At 44.1% G+C, this 13,978-nt stretch overlaps 1 protein-coding gene and 1 pseudogene across 1 annotated transcript in view; one reads left to right on the forward strand and one right to left on the reverse strand.

The window, feature by feature from the left end:
• Positions 1–13,978, forward strand: part of LOC138786372 (zinc finger protein ZFP2-like) — a 147,471-nt gene that overhangs the window by 91,586 nt on the left and 41,907 nt on the right. The gene's annotated exons all lie outside the window — the stretch shown is intronic.
• LOC138786368 (zinc finger protein 585A-like) overlaps positions 1–13,978 on the reverse strand; it is a 49,562-nt pseudogene that overhangs the window by 13,489 nt on the left and 22,095 nt on the right.

Here is a 13,978-nt window from a genome sequence, read left to right on the forward strand (position 1 = left end):
TACAACAGCTATAACAACTCATCAACCAACCCTGTAATTACAGAAAATTCATAATATAAAAAAATTGCCACCAAAAGAGGTGACACATGTTCTTATAGTCGATAAAACATGTCAGTAAGATAAGAAGAAATGTCCGGGAGAAGAGTCCTCAGCAGCTGGGAGGGCAATGGGAATAGGATTTGGGTGTTATCATTACCAGGGAGGGTAATCGTTTAGTTCAGTAAGTGATCCAGCAGATCAGTGATCGGGCCGTGAGCCTGGACCTGTAGATCCCCACTTCACTAATTGGGTTTCCCACACAAGATTTTCTATCTATATGTCTCCCTCCTCGGGTCCTCTCCTTACAGCACCCTCCCCTTCTAATCCCTCTTCTCCCCCCATCTGCTGCCTCTTCTCCCCCATCTGGCGCCTCTTCTCCCCCCAACTGGTGCCTTTTCTCCCCCCCATCTGATCCCTCTTCTCTCATCTGATGAATCTTCTCCCTCCATCTGATCCCTCTTCTCCCTCCATCTGCTGCCTCTTCTGCTCCCAACTGATCCCTTTTCTCCTCTTTATTTGGGGCCTCTTCTCCCTCCATCTGGCGCCTCTTCTCCCTCCATCTGGCACCTCTTCTCCCTCCAACTGGTGCCTCTTCTCCCCCCATCTCATGCCTCTTCCCCCTTCCTCCGATGCCTTTTCTCCCTCCATCTGGTGCCTCTTCTCCCCCCATCTGGCGCCTCTTCTCCCTCCATCTGGCACCTTTTCTCCCCCCATCTGGTCCCTCTTATCCCCCCATCTGGTGCCTCTTCCCCCTCCATCTGGTGAATCTTCTCCCTCCCTCTATCTTATGCCTCTTCTCCCTCCCTCGGGTGCCTCTTATCCCTTCATTTGGTGCATCTTCTCCCCCCATCTGGTGCCTCTTCCCCCTCCATCTGCTGCCTCTTCTCCCCCCATCTTGTGCCTCTTCTCCCTCCATCTGGTGCCTTTTCTCCCTCCATCTGGTGCCTCTTCTCCCTCCATCTGGCACCTTTTCTCCCCCCATCTGGTCCCTCTTATCCCCCCATCTGGTGCCTCTTCCCCCTCCATCTGCTGCCTCTTCTCCCCCCATCTTTTGCCTCTTCTCCCTCCATCTGCTGCCTCTTCTCCCTCCATCTGGTGCCTCTTCTCCCTCCATCTGGCGCCTCTTCTCCCTCCATCTGCTGCCTCTTCTCCCCCCATCTGGCGCCTCTTCCCCCTTCATCTGCTGCCTCTTCTCCCTCCATATGCCGCCTCTCCCCCCCCCCCCTCCAATCTGGCACCTCTTCTCCCTCCATCTGCTGCCTCTTCTCTCTTCATCTACCGCCTCCCCCCCCCCCCAATCTGGCGCCTCTTCTCCCTCCTTCCCTCCCCCTTTCCTATTATTCACTGCCACACTTGACCCTTGTACTACTCCTTTTCCTTTAATCGAGAACCAAAGACCCCGTGAATCTCAGTATATTCTGACAATCTGACACATTCTGCACCTGTTGGTATCCGAGGTTTGTTCGCTATCCGTCCGTGTATATCGCACACTGTAATGTGTCACGTGATTCATGTTTATAAGTTGTGCGATTTCACAGATATGGTAAATTCCGATGGAACAACACACAAGAATTGGTTTCCTTTATCAGAATTCAAAGCTGTACTTCCATGTAAAACATTTTCCACATACAGAACATCAAAATGGCTTCTCCTCTGTGTGACTTGTCTGGTGATCGCTAAGTTCAGCTTCAGTGTCAAAACATTTCCCACATTCTGAACATGCAAATTGCTGCTCTCCTCTGTGACGTCTCTCATGTTTAACAAGAGCAGATTTATGTGTATAACACTTCCCGCATTCTGAACATGAATACAGCTTCTCTCCTCTGTGACTTCTCTCGTGTCTAACAAGACTTGATTTATGTGTAAAACATTTCCCACACTCAGGGCACGCATATGGCTTCTCTCCGGTGTGAATTCTCTCATGTGAAACAAGATGTGATTTATTTCTGACACATTTCCCGCATTGTGCACATGTATACGGCTTCTCTCCCGTGTGACTTCTCTCATGAATAACAAGACTTGATTTATCTGTAAAGCACTTTTCACATCTTGAACATGAAAATGGCTTCTCTCCTGTGTGACTTCTCTCGTGTGAAACAAGATGTGATTTATGGGCAAAACATTTCCCACAAAGTGAACAGGAATATGGCTTCTCACCTGTGTGAATTCTCCCATGTATGATAAGAGTTGATTTATCTGTGAAACATTTTCCGCACTCAGAACAGGAGTATGGCTTCTCTCCTGTGTGAATTCTCACATGTCGAACAAGCTTTGATTTATCTCTAAAACTTTTCTCACATTCTGAACAGGAGTAGGGCCTCTCTCCTGTGTGACTTCTTATATGTCTCACAAGCCATGATTTTTCTCTAAAGCCTTCCCCACATTCTGGGCACGAGTATGGCTTCTCCCCTGTGTGAATTCTCACATGTCTAATAAGCCTTGATTTATCTCTAAAACATTTCCCACATTCTGAACAGTAAAAGGGATCCTCAAAATCTGGATTGGGTCTAAACTGTTTATGTCGATGGAAGCATTTGCCCCTTCTGTAACTTGTACTGGTAGACGGTTCCTGGTGATTGCGGGGGAGGTCTGTCCTGTCCGGTCCTGGATGGACGGTAGGGGGGAGGCGGCTTCCTCCTGAGGAGCGCTGTATATCTTCTTCTTCTGCTTTATAATTCACTGATATCAGGAAGTTTCCCTCACAGGAATTTTCTGTTAGGATTAAAAATGGATTTCATGATTTTTCTGTTTCTTTTCAAATCACAAAGTACAAATGTGTAATATTCTTATTAGGCGGGAAACGCACGGCGGCCTTATCCCCAGGCTCTGCGCACACGTTGGATATATGGAGCGGGATATCTGAACTCCTGGGATCACCTATAGTGCGTCACGTATCACTGTGTGTCACGTATCCTTGTGCATCACGTATCCTTGTGCGTCACGTATCACTGTGTGTCATGTATCACTGTGTGTCACGTATCCTTGTGCATCACGTATCCTTGTGTGTCACGTATCACTGTGTGTCACGTATCACTGTGTGTCATGTATCACTGTGCGTCACGTATCCTTGTGCGTCACGTATCTGTCATGTATCACTGTGTCACGTATCCTTGTGCATCACGTATCCTTGTGCGTCACGTATCACTGTGTGTCATGTATCACTGTGTGTCACGTATCCTTGTGCATCACGTATCCTTGTGTGTCACGTATCACTGTGTGTCATGTATCACTGTGCGTCACGTATCCTTGTGCGTCACGTATCTGTCATGTATCACTGTGTGTCACGTATCCTTGTGCATCACGTATCCTTGTGTGTCATGTATCACTGTGTGTCATGTATCATTATACGTCATGTATCACTGTACGTTATGTATCACTGTACGTCATGTATCATTATACGTCATGTATCACTGTACGTCATGTATCATTATACGTCATGTATCATGTATCATTGTACCATGTATCATTATACGTCATGTATCATTGTACCATGTATCACTGTACGTCATGTATCATACGTCATGTATCATTGTACGTCATGTATCATTGTACCATGTATCATTGTACGTCATGTATCACTGTACGTCATGTATCACTGTACGTCATGTATCACTGTACGTCATGTATCACTGTACGTCATGTATCATTGTACCATGTATCACTGTACGTCATGTATCATTGTACCATGTATCACTGTACGTCATGTATCATTGTACCATGTATCACTGTACGTCATGTATCATTGTACGTCATGTATCACTGTATGTCATGTATCACTGTACGTCATGTATCACTGTACGTCATGTATCACTGTATGTCATGTATCACTGTACGTCATGTATCACTGTATGTCATGTATCATTGTGATGCCGGGAGCTTTGAAACAATATTACCCGTTTTGGAGGTCCTGGCCTCATAATGATACACCATCCCGGGGGTTCCGATAACCCGTTCAGTATATAAGGCGTCTGCCCAGAACCTGGCCTGAATGTTTCTACAATCAGTCAGGGACATATCACACAAATCAGGGCGAGCCGGCAGCTTATCACTTATCAGCCAGGCTCCAGCTTCTCTCCGCAGATGGAACGCCTGAAGCCGTCTGTGCAGTGACAGCCCGCTCAGCCAATCACTGTCTCTGGGCGGTCCCATCATGGCCAGGGATTGGCTGAGCGGCCTGTCACTTCATAGATGGCCTCAACACAGCCAGCGGCAGCTGCAGAAGGAAGCTAGATGGAAAACGGGGAGCCTGGAGAGTAAGGGCAAGGACTGCACGGACATCATTAACAATATACTGTATATACAGCAAGGACTGCACTGACATCACTGACTATATATATACAGCAAGGGCTGCACAGACATCACTAACTATATATACACACACACACACACACACACACAGCCCTTGCTTCTGGGAATCCAGATGTATGAGCACAGCCTCATCCCCGACACTGACCAGGATTCTGCCCAACATCCACTGATCACTTTTATTACAGAAATCCAGACTTAAAGGTTTGAAAATCACAAGGCCTGACCTAACACGGGGCCCCATCCGACACGGGGCCCCAGCCAACACGGGGCTCCACCTGACACGGGGTTCCACCCGACAAGGGGCCAGATCTCGGCCAACACCTTAAAAACCAATGATCCTATTCTTCTTACTGCCAGTCTCCTCCTGCCTCTCGTCTCCGGGGACATTACTCCAATACAGGCAAAGCACAGAAGAGAACAGGAAGTCTCAGCTTAGGTTTAGGCCTAGTGGTCAGAATGAAAACTGTGAGATCTCAGGATTATCCTAAACTATAGAAAGTAACGTAAGAAAATAAGAACAAAAATGTAAAAAAAAAATTCTTAAAAATGTTATTATAAAAATTCTAGACAATTTTCTAATGATACTTTCCCTTTAAGCCTCATTGTGTGTCCGGTCGTAAGTTTACGGCCACAATGGGGAAGTTGTTGGAGAAACAGAGTGATAAATGACTTCTAAGAAAACATAACCTGTGTTTAAAATTATATTTTTTTTCATTAAAATGTTATTACATCCTGAACATACAATGTGCCTGTGTTATTATATCCTGAACATACAATGTGCCTGTGTTATTACATCCTGAACATACAATGTGCCTGTGTTATTATATCCTGAACATACAATGTGCCCGTGTTATTATATCCTGAACATACAATGTGCCCGTGTTATTATATCCTGAACATACAATGTGCCCGTGTTATTATATCCTGAACATACAATGTGCCTGTGTTATTATATCCTGAACATACAATGTGCATATATATTATTATATTCTGAACATACAATGTGCCCGTGTTATTATATCCTGAACATACAATGTGCCTGTGTTATTATATCCTGAACATACAATGTGCATATATATTATTATATTCTGAACATACAATGTGCCCGTGTTATTATATCCTGAACATACAATGTGCCTGTGTTATTATATCCTGAACATACAATGTGCCCATGTTATTATATCCTGAACATACAATGTGCCCGTGTTATTATATCCTGAACATACAATGTGCCCGTGTTATTATATCCTGAACATACAATGTGCCCGTGTTATTATATCCTGAACATACAATGTGCCCATGTTATTATATCCTGAACATACAATGTGCATATATATTATTATATCCTGAACATACAATGTGCATATATGTTATTATATCCTGAACATACAATGTGCATATATGTTATTATATCCTGAACATACAATGTGCCTGTTATTATATTCTGAACATACAATGTGCCCGTGTTATTATATCCTGAACATACAATGTGCCTGTGTTATTATATCCTGAACATACAATGTGCCCATGTTATTATATTCTGAACACACAATGTGCCCGTGTTATTATATCCTGAACATACAATGTGCCAGTGTTATATCCTGAACATACAATGTGCCCATGTTATTATATCCTGAACATACAATGTGCCAGTGTTATATCCTGAACATACAATGTCCCTATGTTATTATATCCTGAATATACAATGTGCCCATGTTATTATATCCTGAACATACAATGTGCCCATGTTATTATATCCTGAACATACAATGTGCCCATGTTATTATATCCTGAACATACAATGTGCCCATGTTATTATATCCTGAACATACAATGTGCCCATGTTATTATATCCTGAACATACAATGTGCCCATGTTATTATATCCTGAACATACAATGTGCCCATGTTATTATATCCTGAACATACAATGTGCCCATGTTATTATATCCTGAACATACAATGTGCTCATGTTATTATATCCTGAACATACATTGTGCATATATATTATTATATCCTGAACATACAATGTGCCCGTGTTATTATATCCTGAACATACAATGTGCCCATACCATTATATCCTGAACATACAATGTGTCCATGTTATTATATCCTGAACATACAATGTGCATATATATTATTATATCCTGAACATACACTATGTATATATATTATTATATCCTGAACATACATTGTGCATATATATTATTATATCCTGAACATACAATGTGCCCGTGTTATTATATCCTGAACATACAATGTGCCCATACCATTATATCCTGAACATACAATGTGTCCATGTTATTATATCCTGAACATACAATGTGCATATATATTATTATATCCTGAACATACACTATGTATATATATTATTATATCCTGAACACACAATGTGCATATATATTATTACATCCTGAACATACAATGTGCCCGTGTTATTACATCCTGAACATACAATGTGCCCGTGTTATTACATCCTGAACATACAATGTTCCCGTGTTATATCCTGAACACACAATGTGCCCGTGTTATATCCTGAACATACAATGTGCGGGTTAGACCACTGGCTACACTCCTCACAGAAATAGCAAATTCAAGTTTTAAAAGTCATAATTGGTTTTAATTTCACAGATTTATAACTTTTCAACCAGCAAAGAAAATTCCAAAACAGAAAAATTTCTGTTCACATCCCAGCCACCTGCTTCCTTCTTTGCGTGAATTCCTCAACCTCCTCGTACGACGTTTTCCATCTATCGGCGGGACGTCTCCCCTGTGTGACTTGTCGGATGATCTCTAAGTTTAGTGATAAAACATTTCCAGCATCCTGAATATGAATAGGGCTTCTCTCCTGTGTGAATTCTCTGATTCACCAAGATCACGTCATCCACATTCTGACCAGTCACATTGCTTCTCTCCCGCGTAATCAGATTTGATTCTTGGATTGGATTTTGATGCAAACATTTCCCACACTCTGAACGTGATTCCTACTTCACCCCAGTGTGTATTCTCTCATGTCTAACCAGACTCGACCTATGTGTAAAGCGTCTCCTGCACAGCGGGCACGAGAATGGCTTCTCTCCTGTGTGAATTCTCTCGTGCTCAACGAGATGCGATTTATTTCTAAGGCATTTTCCGCATCGCGAACATGAATAGGGCTTCTCTCCCGTGTGACTTTTCCAGTGCGTGGCAAGATGCGACTTATGTGAAAAACATTTCCCACACAGCGGACACGAGTACGGTTTCTCTCCTGTGTGAATTTTCTCGTGTCGAACGAGAGTCGATTTGTCTTTAAAACATTTCCCACATTCTGAACAGGAGTATGGCTTCTCCCCTGTGTGAATTCTCCAGTGTCTAACAAGACTTGATTTATAGGTGAAGCATTCCCCGCACTGTGAGCAGGGATATAACCTCTCCCCCGGGAGAACGGCCTGTGGAAAGGGATTACCATACGGGTGGGGTGGGCCGGGCTCCTCAGGGTGAGGGGGGATATAGCACAGGTCTGGGCCGATACTGGACACTCCCGGATGCACACTCAGGCCAATAAGCTTCTCTCCCGTAGAGCGCGGCAGCGGCCGCACCAGATCTTCATCTTCTACTTTATAATTTAGTAAGAACAGGAAGTTCCCCTCGGAGGGATTCTCTGTTAGGATTAAAAATGGATTTCAGGATTTTTTATTTCAAACCACAAAGAAATGTATAACATAGGTATCAGGCCAGAAATACACACGCAGGGATTATGTATGATGTATGACATATTATGTATAATGTATTATGTATGTATGATGTAATATGTGTGTATGATGTGTACGATGTATGTATTATGTATAATTTATGTATTATGTATGTATGTATAATTTATGTATTGTTTGTATGTATGATGTATTATGTATGTATGATGTATTATGTATAATGTATGTATGATGTAATATGTATGTATAATGTATGTTTTATGTATGTATGATGTATTTTGTATAATGTATGTATTATGTTTGTATGTATGATGTATGTATGATGTATGTATGTATGATGTATGTATTATGTATGTATGATGTCTGTATTATGTATGTGATGTATGTATTATGTTTGTATGTATGATGTATTATGTATGTATGATGTATGTATGATGTATTATGTATAATGTATGTATGAAATAATATGTATGTATAATGTATGTTTTATGTATGTATGATGTATTATGTATAATGTATGTATTATGTTTGTATGATGTATTATGTATATATGTTGTATGTATTATGTTTGTATGTATGATGTATTATGTATGTATGATGTATTATGTATAATGTATGTATCATGTATTATGTGTGTATGATGTTTGTATGTATGATATGTTTGTATGTATGATGTATTATGCATGTATGATGTATTATGCATGTATGATGTATGATGTATTATGTATGTATGATGTATTATGTATGATGTATTATGTATGATGTATTATGTATGTATGATGTATTATGTATGATGTATTATGCATGTATGATGTATTATGCATGTATGATGTATGATGTATTATGTATGTATGATGTATTATGTATGATGTATTATGTATGATGTATTATGTATGTATGATGTATTATGTATGATGTATTATGTATGTATGATGTATTATGTATGATGTATTATGTATGTATGATGTATTATGTATGATGTATTATGTATGTATGATGTATTATGGGATTCTTATAATAATGCGGCAAAATCTATATAGGAGTCTGATCCTCCCCTACACACTGCCATTACTGGTGCAGTACACGGGGGGCGGGGGTATATATGACGCCACTATAGGTGTGCACAGTACAGTATATCCTATATACATTTCTGTCCTGTCAGTTTCCAGGGACGTCTCTTGGTTCGTTTGCACCCGACATATTGATGAATGTAAAACGACATCAGATAAACGGCCGGACGTTCTGGGACTCCGGGAGGAAGAATTGTCCGTACTTTGCAGACACCAGCAGAGTATCCAGCTCTTCTTAATATATTTTGCGGAGCCTACTCCATACACAGATGCCGACTGCTAATCACCGACATCAGAGATCACGCCGATGTCGGTCATTTAACCCTCTATATGATAAATAGCAATTGTGGCATTTAAAGGGGGATTCCGCTCAGACATAACTTCTGATATGTTGCTGCCCATGGTGAGAGGGACAATTCCTTTCATACTTGTTATTATTCATCCCGTCTCCTTCCCCCAGTTCTCAGCTGCTGCTTTCTGCTGTAGACACAAACATCACCCTGGGCAGCGATATATCAGGCGTTATGTGTGACTGGAATATCTACAGCCGCAGCGTTATACATGGTGCACACTGGGACACCGGCGTCCATGCTGGAGGGAACGGCAATACCCGCACCCTGAGCAGGCGACACAGTGTGCTACAGCTTCACCTGGCTCAGGCCCGCACCGTCCACACAGATGGATCCTTCACAATGACACCATGACTGTAAGACCCCACTGCTGGTTACTCCTCTAACGTCTTCACCATTTCCAGAAGAAGCGAGAAACCATTTATATAGAAAAACTCCTGCTGAGGTTTCACAGTACAGAACAGATGTAGCAGAGCCAGAGCCAAACATCTGTCCAATGGGAAGAAGAGGCCTGAGCCGCTCCCACAGAATCCACTGCTGGCTTTGGTTCCCATAAATGCACAAAAAACTGCACAAAAAACTGCATAAAAAACTGCATGAAAAACTGTAGGTGTGATTCCAGCCTAAAATAGCGGGAATCCGGGCTCCACCCCGCAGCCACTAACTCACATACATGATAATCACAACCGTGTCTGGCCAGCTTTCCTGTCCGCTGTCAGTACATTATCCTATGGCAGCGCAGGAGCATCAGAGATAACTTAGAGATCTCTTCCTGACAATAAACAACGTCCTAATACACCGAATAACTGAGCTCCATAAAAGGAGAACAGAGACAGAGCACAGGAAGCAGGGCGGGGCTTAGCTTGTGCTGTGTGCCAGAGAAATCCTGGACTGTGTGAATGATGCAACTGCGCATGTCCAGAGGGTCCACACTGGGCCTAAAAAGGTAAATCAAGAATTCTCTCTCATCTCTGACTGCTCACAGTACTGGGCAGCCGTCTTCTGTGTAGCTAATAAGCAGCAACAATTCACTGCTTAGAGCGTGGGCAGCTTTTGTGATGTAACCCCTTCCTTGCTGTAACCCCCCCCCCCCCCCTTATTTTTAGCTATTCCACAGCTTAGAGCGGGGGCAGCTTTTGTAATGTCACCCCTTCCTTGCTGTAATCCCCTCCCCTTTATCTTATCACCAGCTGTAGTTCACTGCTTACACCAGGGCTGCTTGCGTAATGTAAACCCTTCCTTGCTGTGGTGCAGTTGCTATTTCCTCTCACCTTTCAGACCCAGTGTATTAATAACCCCCTTCTCCCCTCCCCTCTCATGTATAGGACTACATTGTAAATCATTTCCCTGCACAGTGCCAGCCTGTTTATACCAGTGCAGTCGGCCATAGCACAGCAGAGAAGAGGAGGACGTGTGATCAGGTGAGATCCTGTGATAAGCCAGAGCAGCGAGGGAGGGCCGTCCTGGTGTGAGCAGCGAGGGAGGGCCGTCCTGGTGTGAGCAGCGAGGGAGGGACGACCAGGTGTGAGCAGCGAGGGAGGGACGACCAGGTGTGAGCAGCGAGGGAGGGCCGACCAGGTGTGAGCAGCGAGGGAGGGCCGACCAGGTGTGAGCAGCGAGGGAGGGCCGTCCTGGTGTGAGCAGTGAGGGAGGGCCGACCAGGTGTGAGCAGCGAGGGAGGGCCGACCAGGTGTGAGCAGCGAGGGAGGGCCGTCCTGGTGTGAGCAGCGAGGGAGGGCCGTCCTGGTGTGAGCAGCGAGGGAGGGACGACCAGGTGTGAGCAGCGAGGGAGGGCCGTCCTGGTGTGAGCAGCGAGGGAGGGACGACCAGGTGTGAGCAGCGAGGGAGGGCCGACCAGGTGTGAGCAGCGAGGGAGGGCCGACCAGGTGTGAGCAGCGAGGGAGGGCCGTCCTGGTGTGAGCAGTGAGGGAGGGCCGACCAGGTGTGAGCAGTGAGGGAGAGCCGACCAGGTGTGAGCAGCGAGGGAGGGCCGACCAGGTGTGAGCACTGCTGGGAGCCCTGTGCAGGATAACCTGCATCATGTGTGTATTATACAATGGAACTCTACATCTGCCCAAGCTAAATCTCCCAGGGCTGGATATACTATATCTATACTGTCTGTCACCCACAGAGGAGGAGATCCTGCACTCACCTTGTGTACAGCCTACAGAGCAGCCGCATAGAAGCCATGATAACAGAGGAGGAGATCCTGCACTCACCTTGTGTACAGCCTACAAAGCAGCCGCATAGAAGCCATGATAACAGAGGAGGAGATCCTGCACTCACCTTGTGTACAGCCTACAAAGCAGCCGCATAGAAGCCATGATAACAGAGGAGGAGATCCTGCACTCACCTTGTGTACAGCCTACAAAGCAGCCACATAGAAGCCATGATAACAGAGGAGGAGATCCTGCACTCACCTTGTGTACAGCCTACAAAGCAGCCGCATAGAAGCCATGATAACAGAGGAGGAGATCCTGCACTCACCTTGTGTACAGCCTACAAAGCAGCCGCATAGAAGCCATGATAACAGAGGAGGAGATCCTGCACTCACCTTGTGTACAGCCTACAAAGCAGCCGCATAGAAGCCATGATAACAGAGGAGGAGATCCTGCACTCACCTTGTGTACAGCCTACAAAGCAGCCACATAGAAGCCATGATAACAGAGGAGGAGATCCTGCACTCACCTTGTGTACAGCCTACAAAGCAGCCGCATAGAAGCCATGATAACAGAGGAGGAGATCCTGCACTCACCTTGTGTACAGCCTACAAAGCAGCCGCATAGAAGCCATGATAACAGAGGAGGAGATCCTGCACTCACCTTGTGTACAGCCTACAAAGCAGCCGCATAGAAGCCATGATAACAGAGGAGGGAGCAGTCTAATCTGTGTATAAAGGGGTGAGATCTCTTACAGAGCTGTCTCTCTATCTGTACACAGGCTCTCCCCCTCCTCTCCCCTTCCTCTCCCCTTCCTCTCCCCTTCCTCTCCCCTTCCTCTCCCCTTCCTCTCCCCCTCCTCTCCCCCTCCTCTCCCCGTCACTCTATACAGTTACCTTCCTTGTAACTTAATCCCTTATCCTAATCCCTGGACCCTACAGCGCTGATTCTTCTGGGTGGATGATGACAGATTAGCAGGTGCCTGATAACAGGAGGAGGAAGCATTTTTATCTGATAAGATATACTAAAAGACAGACGAACCTCTGGCACAATTTTCATCAAAAAGCAACATATTTGCTGTGTGCTAGATAATGTACGTGAGCCCCTGTCCTGCTGCAGGCAACAAAGGGTTACGGCCTGTTAAATATGATGTGTTTTACAATGAACAATATCTTGGTATAATATAATGTAAGTCATATATATACTGCTGACCTCACCATAATAGCACAACACTATTCACTGTATAAAGTGATTGTAATACTGACATCATAATATCATATTCTATACTAAGGAGACGTGTATAAGTTGGAAATAGATACATAAGTGTACACAGCACTATTCACGGTTCCATGACTATGTAGGGTGTTAAGGCTGTACACAGCACGATAACTATACATCCATGAGTGGAAACAGGTTATGCTGATGTATAGAGAAAGAGTTCTATATTTGTTATGGTCATATATGTGCAGACACAAACACTCAAGTATAATGAACACGCCCACACACATGACATTGACAGTGAGTCATGAACCTATATAAGATGGGAGTTACCAAGATGGAGGTTGGTTGGATCAGGGCTGTACAGAAGGTATGAGCCCTATGTCACAAGAAGGATCCAGAGCCTTCAAGGAGAAGGTTGTGATGTAAGCGTGAGGAATCCATGATGGAAGCGTGAAGGAAGGAATGTCTCCCAGGATGCTTGAGTGAAGCAACAGCTGCCTGAAGCTCGTGACGATTTGTAAGACAAACCCTTCACTTCATAGGACTCATATGAACTATGGACACTAAGGCTGTAAGACGTTTCTCTGATTCTTTTATATTCATTTCTGTAAATTTCACTACTTTTAAAGAAGAAGCAATAAATCTCCATTTTATAAAGAAACCTCTCTGATGTCATCCTACTGCGGCGAGCCATATACTACAGGTGCTAACGCCATTTTCTACACGGCCCAAGATGAAACCCTCTGCACCTCAGCTGTGCCAGAACTCTGCAGACGTCACCTCATACTTATCAGTGCAAGACTGCAACATGCAATATGGTAAACGTGCGGAGCCATGGTGACCAATTAGTCTGTGAGCAATAATGAGACAATGGTTACAAGACCTCCTGCTCAGAAGAGCAGACAGGCTGCAGCTGCATCTCATAGGAAGACACTGAGACTCTACTGTGCCAATGAGCGAACAGATCTGTGTTATGACTTATCATTTGCTTCACGTACAACTCAAACGCAGTGATGAGACTCCGCCCCCTCCGCAAAGCCAAAGGAATCATGGGAAACGTAGGCCGCATTAGGAAGTAAGTGGAAGATGACGCATAGATGTTATATAACTACAATAGGTGTCATTTCATAATACTCTATAGAA

Source organism: Dendropsophus ebraccatus, chromosome 3, assembly GCF_027789765.1.
Source record: "Dendropsophus ebraccatus isolate aDenEbr1 chromosome 3, aDenEbr1.pat, whole genome shotgun sequence".
Lineage (NCBI taxonomy): Eukaryota > Metazoa > Chordata > Amphibia > Anura > Hylidae > Dendropsophus > Dendropsophus ebraccatus.